The following is a 12303-nucleotide window of genomic DNA, read 5'->3' on the forward strand; positions in this document are numbered from 1 at the left end:
ATTCTAATCATTACGGAACCTCGTAATCGTTTTTTTTTTCTTAAGCAGAATATCAGATAGCACTTGTCATATTGTATAATTTTTTTTTTTCAGAAAAGGCAGAACTGATATTCAACATATCAGCTGTGCCTTTTCTGAAATAAATGATTCAGTTATCTCTAAATTTATTCAATTGATTAGATTTAAAATTTGGCATGTCAGTTTTGTCCTTTCTAAAATAAACGATCCAATTAGCACTAATTAATGTCTTATATGTTTGACTTATCATTTTTTAAATAAGTGCATTCACGATCGCAAAAGGATTCTTCGTATACTGTTGAAGTGGATAAATTTTTGGCTATCTGTAAAAGTATATCGAGAATAAAAGAATACGTCTGATATAAAGGATAATTAGCACTAATTAATGTTTTAAACGTTTGACTTATCCTTCTTTAAATAGGTGCATTCAGAATCGCAAAAGGATTCTTCGTATATCGATGGGATGGCGAAATTTTTGTCCCACCTGTAAAAATATAGGATTTAGGATAATTAGCACTAATATGTGTTTTATATGTTTGACTTATCCTTCTTTAAACAGGTGCGTTCAAGGTCACAAAAGGATTCTTCCTATATCCACGGGGTAGCGAAATTTTTGGCCCATTTGTAAGATATAAAAGATATTTGATATAAAGGAAAGGATAATTAGCGCTAATTAATGCCTTATATATTTTACATATCCTTCTTTAAATAGGTGCATTCAAGATCGCAAAAGTATTCTTCGTATATCGATGGAGTGGTACAAATTTTGGCCTAGCTTAGAAAAGGTACTACGAACAAACAAAGAAGCCTATCTAATATAAATCAAATATACTTCAATGAGAGAAAATATATCCTTTAATAATAAAAGATATCCATAATAAGATGTTTCTTAGCGTCTTTTCAGTAAATAATAAACACAAATAAAATTCACATCTTTATGATTCATGCATATTATCATGTTGAAACTACATGAATTTAAAAAAAAAAAAAAGGGAATCAAGTAATTAAAATGTCGCATGCTTCTTGAATCTAGGTCTCATCAATTTTTTTTTAATTTTCATTGCGACAATATGAATTAACGCAATTAACAGATAATAATGTAACTATACCAGAAAATGATTTTATAATTTAAAACGCACGTTTACATAAGATCCCGGACCAAAGAATTTTCTACTGCTGAATAGCTTCAATGAATCAGAACTAAGTTTCATTACAGAAGCTGATAAACTGACCCATCAAGATCAATTGGTTCCAAAGACGTTTGCAAATAGACCTAAGTTGACATTAATCACCAAATGCAAATATTAAATCATTAAGTGGCAGTGCACTATAAATGGATCAGTCACCTCGCATTGTCGTCGCATTGAATCTATGATCCTTTTCAATCTTCCTAACTATTGAAATCAAGTGTCTGCAAATCTGTCTAGAATTGCAACTGGCAAAACTCTTAATGCTTTCACTTCAGTGAACAGCGTTGCAATCTATTTGGGAAAACGTCGCTTCTACGGAAAGAATCACTTGTTAATACAGAAATATTTCTGTAATTGGAATTCGTCCCAATGATACATATATTAATATTTGCTCTAGCGTAAAAGTTTCCATCGAGCTGAAATCTAGAACTTATAATTTTAAAAAATTTCTGGATCCATACTGATATAGTTTTCTTTTTGAAATTAAAACATTTTGAAATTTATTCAAAAAGTAATATATTTTCAATTTTTAAATAGAAACTGGCATGTCATTTTAACGTCGGTCTTTAAAATTACGGTGAGAATCCAATAATCTTTTGGTGATCAAATTTAATATACCGGAATTTTCTAATTACCTTTCTTGCTGAAGCAAACCAAACGAATTTCAAATGGAATGAAAGATTCCTTTTTTTAGTTACAATAGTTTTTAAATTACAAATTTGCTTATAATTTTAACACCTTTCTTTGAAATTGTGATAATAATCCAATAATCTTTTGGTGATCAAATTTGATATATCGGAATTTTCTAATTACTCTTCATGTTGAAGCAAACCAAACAAATTTCAAATGGAATGAAAGATTCCTTTTTTTAGTTGCAATAGTTTTTTAATTACAAATTGGCTTGTAATTTTAACTCCGTTCTTTGAAATTATGATAATAATCCAATAATCTTTTGGTGATCAAATTGATATTTTGGAATTTTTTAATTATTTCTCATGTTGGAGCAAACCGAATGAATTTCAAACGGAATGAAAGATTCTTTTTTTAGTGACAATAGTTTTTTAATTACAAACTGGCTTGTAATTTTAATGTCGTTCTTTAAAATTGTGATAAAAATCCAATAATCTTTTGGTGATTAAATTTAATATACCGGTATTTTCTAATTACTTTTCCTGTTGGGAACAAACCGAATGAATTTCAAACGGAATGAAAGATTCCGTTTTTAGTTACGATGTTACGATAGTTTTTTAGTTACAAACTGGCTTGTAATTTTAACGCCGTTCTTTAAAATTGTGATAAGAATCCAATAATCTTGTGGTGATCAAATTGATATTTTGGAATTTATTTAATTACTTTTTGTGTTGGAGCCAACCAAATGAATTTGAAACGGAGAGAAAGATTCCTTTTTTAGTTACGATATTATCTATCACGTTAAATTAATCGTAGACACAACCGGAAAGGTTTAATGTAGGAAGAACAATGCGGTTTTCTAAATATTTTAAACATGCCTCAAATAGAGAAGAGAATTCAGCTTACTTTACACATAAGGAATTTCTGGAAGTCTTTGTTGGAATAGCTAGAAATAATCTAGAAACTTCTAGAATTTAACCTAAGCAGATGCAGAAGCCGAATAGAGAAAATTAATTTGCTATTAACTCGACATCAGAAGAATTTGAACCTGACTCTTCCGCTTTGTAAAATAAAAATTCTACCTCTTTGCTAGAACAGCTTCCTGACTATATGACACTATTTATAGTTTTAAAAAATGAGTTCTCCTGATCCTATCATGAATAAATGAGCATCATTTCTTAATGATTATAAACTACAAAAATCGGGAATCCTTTGTCTTATATTTTGTGTCCACAATCGTTATCTTCCACTGTGTCTAATATTACCACAATATAGTGTGTAAGCGTTTTATTGTTGTATATGATCTTTATAGTATATTTATTGTTGTGTTTTATTTTCTATATGTAAACAGAACGACAGACAGGCTTAATTCCGAAAATATATTTTTAGAACTCATATAGGTCTGAGACGTGGTGAGTATTAAAAATCTCGGGATCGAATTTTTGACAATTACTATATTTTTTATACTTCACATTAGAATTAAATCAGTTGGAATGTTCTACCCTCAACCTTTTCGTATACTTAGACAATAATGAAACATCTTTTCAATTCGTTTTATAATAATCTGCATTCCCTGAATGTATCGCTAGGGCTGAGGAGAGAAGCGACAAACCCTCGAAGTGCGCTTCAAAGTTCGCAAGCGGGGATGTTCCTCTTTCCTTCCCCGACTCATGCATGTACTGGATATTTCCCAAGTATAATTAAAAATCGAGTAAGAATTTTTGACGCCTTCCTTTTTGACCAGTTGGGTCGAAATTTTAATATAGATTTACAATTTTGGCTATAAGACAGCATACCATATTTTATTTGTCTAAGTCGTTGCGTATTTGATTATTATCATCACTTTCATTTGAATGTACAGAGTGAAAAATATCCATTCCGTTGATGAATTTGGTCCAAAATTTAGTATATTTCTAGAATTTTGAAAATAAAATTATCTCTTATTATCGTTTTTTGAATAATCGAGTTCACATGCATTCGGACAGATAGACTTCCTTCAGATGGGTTTCATCCAAAAATTTATAGAAACATCCATTCCGTTGATGAATTCGGTCCAACATTTAGTATATTTCTACAATTTTGAAAATAAGATTATCTCTTATTATCGTTTTTTAAATAATCGAGTTCACATTCACTCGGACAGATAGACTTCCTTCAGATGGGTTTCATCCAAAATTTTATAGAAATATCCATTCCGTTGATGAATTCAGTCCAACATTTAGTATATTTCTTCAATTTTGAACATAAGATTATCTCTTATTATCGTTTTTTAAATAATCGAGTTCACATTCATTCGGACAGATAGACTTCTTTCAGATGGGTTTCATCCAAAAATTTATAGAAATATCTATTCCGTTGATGAATTCAGTCCAAAATTTAGTATATTTCTACAATTTTGATTAGCTTTTATTATCGTTTTTTGAATAATCCAGTTCATATGCACTCGGACAGACAAACTTCCTTCAGATGGGTTTCATCCAAAATTTTACAGAAATCCTCAAATTAGGTATTAAGACCACCTACCAAATTACATCTATCTACCTCAGTCGTTTTTGAATTACCGCACTCACCGATGGATATTCACACTTTTTGGATTTAAGACGATATAAAATGTGGAGATTAATCAAAAACAAGATGTCGAATTTTTTGAAGATTACAATACTTTTTTTTTCGATATTCCCTATGTAAGAAAGTAAAAATTATCCGTTTCATTTTTTGCATGTTAAAAAAATTGTCTCTTTAAAGTAAAATAATTGAAGTTCTAAAATAAAAAGGATACCAGATTTATTTAATCTAAATAAATTTGTGTTTTGGATTTATTTATTAAGTCAGATAGCGTTTAAATGAAGTGCTTCGTTATCTTTTTCCTTATCTCGGGAAGAAAATGTTCTTGTTTATTCTGAACGTTGATTCCGCAATACTTTTTCCCTTCCAGTAAATAGTTTCCGGTCGTCCACAACATATAGCTTTGATAAGTTTTCGAAATAAATCACTGCTTTCTAGTAGATTGCAGTACAGAATTGATTTCTGAATTTTGGGCAGAAAATTCTATCATTGTTTTCATATTGGAATCATTTCATTCTTATATTATCTTCTTGTGCGCCCAAAAATAATTTGTTTGGCGAAACGAAACTCGCCAAACTAAATCAAACTTTGCCAAAATAATAAAATCAATTAAATTAAACAATAAAAAATATTTAAAAAATACATTATTTTTTATTAAAAAATTAATGAAATATTCTAAAATCCCCCAAGCAATCGATAAACAGGTTTTATAATTTTATTTATACTAAAAAAAAAAGAAATTCAGTTTAATAATCTGTAAAGAAATATGAAACCTCAACCCTGCAGGACATAAAATGCTCAAATCTGTCACTGCTCAGGATGTTTTAATCCTGAAGTACTTGTCATAATCTCTGAGCAGCTAAAGCCTTATGGCTGTCAATTATCTCGCCAAATTGGCAACAGGCTCTCACAATAAGCAGATACTGTTGATCATTTGAGTGCTTGTCTAAAGCAATTGACAGTCGATATCAGAAATGAAGTCCAGGAGACAGGAATTTTGGAATCAGGATTAACTTTATAGGAGGTAAGATTATTTTCGATAATTTTCCAAATATTGTGAAACAATAGCTTGATGCATTAACGGAAAAGGAGGTAAATAGGTAATATTCTATAATAGAATCGTTTAAATTGGATAACGTTAAATGATTAACGCATGTCGTTCATGTTATAAAAACTCCGGATTAATAAAAAATAATGGTTAATTACCATTGTTTTGGTTATGTATGTTATAAATTTCTTGTAACTCGATCTACTTCCGAATTTATATGCACTTAAATTAACATAGAAAGTTTATTGACAATGTATTTATTTGTATGCCATGAAAAATGTTAACTCAAACAATCTGATAGATTTGCGCGATTTTCCAGCTTTAAATTTTCATTATCTATATGAAATATTAACAATTATTAAAATTGAAAGGTAAAGAATTGGTTACTTGAATTGAATTTTTGAATTATTATATTATTAATTTTTATTAATTTATTAATTTTTTAATTATTAATTTATTAATTATTTTTGAATTCTCCGCATTTAGTTATTAGTATTATTATTTCTCCGCATTTAGCTGTTAGTAACCACATTGTCTTCTAATAATAAATATATGACAGCACTGCATCTAATATTTTGTAATTGCTCTTTATATAATCGCTTTTGAGACCCACTTTCATTTTCTAGATTAAAGAACAAGTATATTACTTTTGAAATTCCTTACTCAAAAAATGGCACAACAAAAATTATAAAACATTTCTTACGATGCACAAGAACATAATTGCCATTGTTGGTAAGTAAGTACAATAGACTTAAAAAATTAATCAATTGATTGCTAAAACTCGAGTTTTTGAATATTTTTAATGAATCTAAGATATTTTAAATACTCATTGCATTTTCTTTCAGCTCCATGTTTAGAAGGTGTAACTCAAATTCGCAATACAATGAAAACAAATATTATATTTCGCCACCAGAACAATTTGTTTACATATTAATAAATTTTGTTTCTTTCCCAGTTACTGTTGCTATAATATTAGTAAAATATCGGGTTTTCAATATTCTTGTCTCGCCGAAACATGTGTTAAAAATGTGCCCTTTTTTCCTCTGTTCATTTAAATAAAATAAACCAACTTTGAACTTCTTTGAAAGCTCTACATATTGTTTTTATAGCATGTATTTTTTATAATTTATAGTATTATGCGTTCACGTAAAGAATTAAATTATCAGTTTGCATCTATTAATACTTATATTATCATAACATTCGAATTCATAGTTGTATTATTTTGTACATTCACCAAATATTTTGCTGGATATTTCATTTTCTTTCAACTATTTCAAAGTATATTTTCTTTATAAAGATATTCCATTGAAAAGATTAGCTTCTTATGGCTTCTTTTGTTTCTTACTAAAGCAGGAAATTTGAGCAAAATGCTGCTGTCTTTCATCTTCCATGTCAACAAGCTTCTCGAATTTTCAAGAATCTTTCTTTCTTGAAAAATATATTTGTAAACAAGACGGCCCGATTTGTTGAACAGTTTTTTTCTTAGTTTTCAGAAATTCTTTCGGCGAAGTCCAGATTCTTTCTGTTTGAAATTGGCTTTCGTAAAATATTTTCATAAATGGTTTCAGAAGTGAACTTTTGGAGTGTCAAAAAACATTTTCTTTCATAATTTTAACTCGAATCTCTTTCTACTGAGTATACAAATAGTAAAACTGAAGTCAAAAAAGTTGCGTAAACCGCGAGCGTTTCGCGTTAAAGAAAGATAAATATAGACGTAAAGTAAAACTAAATTATTTTCGAAATAGCAAACTGAGCAAAACGAATACTTTGCTCTCTTTTCGAACCGCGTTATTCGTAGAACACAGATTCGTATTTTAAAACTGAAGTGCTCATTTCTTCGTGTTTGCATTTGCCTTTTCATAATAAACGTTACAGTCTGTTCTCAGATAAATTTTTACTATATCGTGTCTCTCTTATTAAATCGACGTGGTTCTAAAATGACAGTAACATTAATTTCGTCTGAAAACAGAATGTTATGAACTACTTGGCCAGGGGCTGAGCGGTGAGACCGTAGCTTGTTTTATTATGAATGAAACACATTTGAAATATTAAGCAATTTTTGCGTATTTGTCGAGTTGAGTGTTTTGACTCTACGCTTGCAGATAGCTACATCTTCAAATCAAATCAAAGCATAATTCTTGTAATAATCGAAAGTGCTAGATTTTTTTTGTTCAGAAAAGATTCGAATTTATCACGGCTAGGGATTGCAATACCGGAACAAAATTTCAATACCGGTATTCGGTATTTTTTGGATCTTAATACCGGGATACCGGTTTTAATACCGGTATTAGAAATTTTAGGAAAAAAAAGAAAACACAGGTGTGTTTTTTTTGTTTTTTTGCCAGTTTTTATTAGAGTATTAATATCACAAAAAAATTTATAAATTATAACAGTATATAAAGAATCACAAAAAAAGTAAAGGAACATCTTATTTATTTAATTCACAAAAAAAAGTGTAAATATCACTATTCAGTCTGTGGTACTATTACAAATTTTTGAAATGTGATCTTAAAAAACATAATGCATCAATTGTACTGTCATTAAGCCTGAAAAGTAATCTTGTACAAAAATTACCAGCTGTCGAAAACGCTCTTTCGGCATCTACGCTAGTCGGTGGTACTGTTAGTAATGCGCGATATATTTTTTTCCAAGTATTTACCTCTAAATTCAAAAATTACATTGTCTTATCTTCATTGTCAATATCACTCGCACTCTTACTCTCTTCAAAGTTTGAATCCGAAGTTTCTATATCCACAGTATTTGGATTCTTCTGTTCTTTATTTTTTTGGTATAATACATCCATTACTCCTAACTGAATTCCATGAGCATAGCACAATTGCTGACTTGCACCAATCAACTTTCCAACTTTGTTCATAACTGTTGCTCCATCAGTCATTATGGATACAATTTCTTCTTTCAGTGATAATCCATGTTTCGCTAATTTAGATTTCAGCAATTAAGCTATTAATTAGCTAATTAATTTCGTCCGTTAGGGAGACATAAAAACAAAAACGTATACTATTTTGCTATGTTGGCGATCCCTGAACATATAGGGGAGGCAATTTTAAAAATTTCTAGTAAATACCGAAAAACCGGTATTTAAACTTGTGAATACCGGTATTACAAAATTGTACAAATGGCTCAAAATACCGGTATTCGGTATACCGGTATTGCAATCCCTAATCACGACTGATTCCCTTTTTTATATAAATTGGATAATATTCACAGGCTTACTGCAAACGATTTTTTGAAATGTGCGATTAAATGCGATTTTGTACAATGATAGCATTGATTCAATTAATGAAATCAAAATTCGTTGAGTTTCGCTCCCCAAGGTCATACTACAATATTCATTTAAAAAGTAATTTGAATTCATCTAAATTTTATCACCATTCCGAAAATTATATTATAATTGCTTACTAATTACAGAAAAGGGCAACAGATAATTAGAATTTAAATAAAAATTACTTGATCTAGAATGAATAAAACATGACTTATCTCATTGGAAGAATGTCTATTAGGTCCGAAAGTAGCCAAAAAAAAAAGTTTATAAACGAATTTCCTTTAAAACATGCAAGAAAAATAAATATCACATTCTAATATTCTACAGTAAACTCTCGAGTATACGTCCTAATGTGGAGGAAGGGCATTGCCAGATGACAAGAAAGCCGGATAGGCCGTAATTCTATTAATCCATCTCTTTGCCCATCAATATCAGAAGACAGTTTTTATACCAAACCTCACTGTTATAATACATATTTTCTCATTTCTTATTGAGTACTAAGCCTTCCATTTATTCCATTCCAAGCCAAGTAGAATGTGAATAAGCAGTTGCCGGTAACGTGTCGAGTTAAAATAGAAGTCTCTGTACTTGTAGTTTATATATGTTAATATACTGCACTGCACGTTTCAAGAATTTATTAGAGACAAAGAGAATTATAAGATATTAATTGTTCACATTTTGACATAAATTCTGTAATGCCTTAATTGCAGGAAACATACAAAACATTAACTTAAATCGTAGGTTTAATTCTTAAGAAAATTAACTCAAACTGATTTAATTTTTCACTGATAAATGATTACACAGATATGAAAAGCTAACCCTAAGATAAGAGTCAAAACTTAGTTTTTGCAAAAGTCATTGACAGATGACAGTGAACAATGAGCAGAACGCTGCTCTTTTCCTGTCAACTTGTATTTTGCACACGACACGTAGGAGTATCGTAGCTGACGCAAGCTTCCAATGCGTTGGCAATGTTGCCAATGCAACGCCTTATCTTCAATTAATTACGATAAAAGAAAACTAAGCCGGATAGTCGAGAACCAGATACTCGGGAGTGTGCTGTATTATGAAGCAATTTTTGCTCATTTTTCAAGATAAGTTGGATGCTTTGACTCTAAGCTTGCAGATAGTTGCATCTTCAAATCAAACCAGTCAAAGCATAGTTGTTTCTTATGGCACTTGCCACGAACAAGCCCGCTGTTCGAAGACAGCCGATTTAAGCCTGAGGGGGAGAGCCTCTTGTTTTTATCGTAGAGCCAACTAGGGCCAAGAGTACGACTTGATTACACACACGTCACAACATTTTTACGGGGCGGACTTCATTCACGCATTTTATTCAAGTCAAAGCATAGCTCTTGTAATTGAAAGCGATAGATTTTTTTTTCCTTCAAAAAAGATTTGAATTTATCACAACTAAGATTCTTTTATATATATAAATTGGATAATATTCACACACTTAACGAAAAATATCTTCTCAAATGTGGATTAAAGCCATTTTTTAGAATAAAATGAATGAATTGATTCATTTAATGAACTCAAAATTTGTTGTTGCTCTTCGCTCTCCAAGATTATATTACAATAGTCATTTAAAAAATAATTTGAATTGCTTCTAAATATTAATACCATTGCGAAAATTTTATTATCCTTACTAATTACAGAAAGCAGCAGCAGACCTTAAGATTGAAAATAAAAGTCAAATTAACTCGGAAATCTAAAATGAGTAAAGAATGGTTTATCTATTGGATCCTAAGTAGCCAAAAACAAAACAAAAAAACGATAATATAAACAAATTTTCTAAAAAACATGCAAGAAAAATAAATATCGTATATTGTAACCTTATTCTAATAATTCGCGTACCAAATTGTATTTTATAAGTTCGTGAAACGATTGTTTTTGACATTTTAACGACTATTTGTGTGGTTGAAATGTTAATTTCATAAAAATAATTAGCTGTTGTTTTTATGCATTCCTTTACTACAATATTTTGTGCGATATTATAAATAGTAAAAAGCTACAAAAATATAAGATGTTTTGCAAGGCTTTTTAAGTTAAGTTCGCACCATGACCACTTTTGTTTCGTTACCCAGGATGAAAATATGCCATTTATTAATAAAAAAATATTACCGTGAAACCTTCACTAAACTTTTCTTTATTTTTCAGAATCTGTGAGAAGAAGTAATAGCAAATACTTATAACAAAAATTAGTTATTTTAAATCAGCTGTTTTCGGCTATGTGTATTAAACGACATATGCGAGGAAGCAAAAAAAAAAAAAAAAAACTTACGAGTATACAAATAAACGCATTTTTCAAACTATATTTAATATAAAAATTTTTAAAAATATTATAATGGAAAAAACTATCTTATCATTCTTTTTTTTGTTGTTGTTGTTGCTGTAATTAAACCTAGAATATCAGTTTTTCTAAATGTTGTTTAAATCTCGCAGTTTTTTAAATAACTTCAAAAGATGCAGTAAAAATGTTTTAAATCTGCCGAAATCTGATTTTCCCACCCAATAAATTATTAAAATTCTTAAGAATGACGAAAAATTTAATTACATTGCGAATGGAACTAGGGAGGTAAATAAAATGATTTAAAATATGCTTTCCTTTAATAGGAATGGAAGCATTGAAGATAAAATAATTTTTTTTTCTAAGTATTTGGTTAGAAATATGGATGTTTAATGTAAAAATTTTACTTTATTTGTCACGTAACTACACTAAACGCTTCTTTCTATCTTATAGTATTTGTGAACGAAATTTGAAAAAAAAATTACCATGCATTTCAATAATATATCCACTATTTTTGAATTTCACTTTTATTTATATAGAATACGCATTATTTATTTCCAATATTTCCTCCAAATTTCAAAGTGGTTTGAATTAATTACTTATTTCAAATTAAGATGCAGTAGAATTTTTCAAAATGAAATTTGGAAAAAAAATTTAATAATAAATTATAATTTAAAAAAATTAATTTAAATTATAATTTGGATATAATTTATTATTTGGAAATTTTTAATTATACCTAAAATTTGGAAATTCGGCATTGACTTTGTCAAAATATTTAAAGCATTTTAAATTATTATTTAAGAATTCAATCGAGGTTTTCAATACAAACTTTGAACTTGAAGTCAGACCTATTTTTAAATCAAATTTTTAGAAATGTGCAAAATTCTCGAATTAAATATCCGTATATGGATATAAGTGCTCCTAATTGCAATTTAAATGCATCATTTTATCTTACTTTCAGTTGACTAAAAATTTCAAATTTATTGCGATTCGCAAATCGTCTTACACAAATATTTTCCCAACAATTTGACGGATTCTCCTGTTTATTAGAAATTCCATCTTATTAATAATTTCTAATTCAATTATCTTTCACATTTGAAGCCGTCCTGTTTGCAGACGGAAAACAAAATCGCATTAACATATTAAAAGCTACTCGTTTAAGAGGAAATCTAACGAAAATTCTGTCTAGCGCATTAAATTTGATTTCAGATATGAATTCTCTCGAAAAGTTTCTGCCGTAAATGTTTTCTTTATCTTTCAAAAGGTTGCCGGTAAATAT

General features: G+C 29.2%; 1 protein-coding gene across 1 annotated transcript in view; it reads left to right on the top strand.

The window, feature by feature from the left end:
• Positions 1 to 5372: 5372 nt before the first annotated feature.
• LOC129958308 (brain tumor protein-like) overlaps positions 5373 to 12303 on the top strand; it is a 100679-nt gene continuing 93748 nt past the window's right edge. Inside the window, exon 1 of the mRNA XM_056070704.1 lies at positions 5373 to 5427. The gene's annotated coding sequence lies outside the window, so the exon portion shown is untranslated. The remainder of the gene's footprint in view (positions 5428 to 12303) is intronic.

This window comes from Argiope bruennichi, chromosome X1 (genome assembly GCF_947563725.1).
Source record: "Argiope bruennichi chromosome X1, qqArgBrue1.1, whole genome shotgun sequence".
NCBI classification, from domain to species: Eukaryota; Metazoa; Arthropoda; class Arachnida; order Araneae; family Araneidae; genus Argiope; species Argiope bruennichi.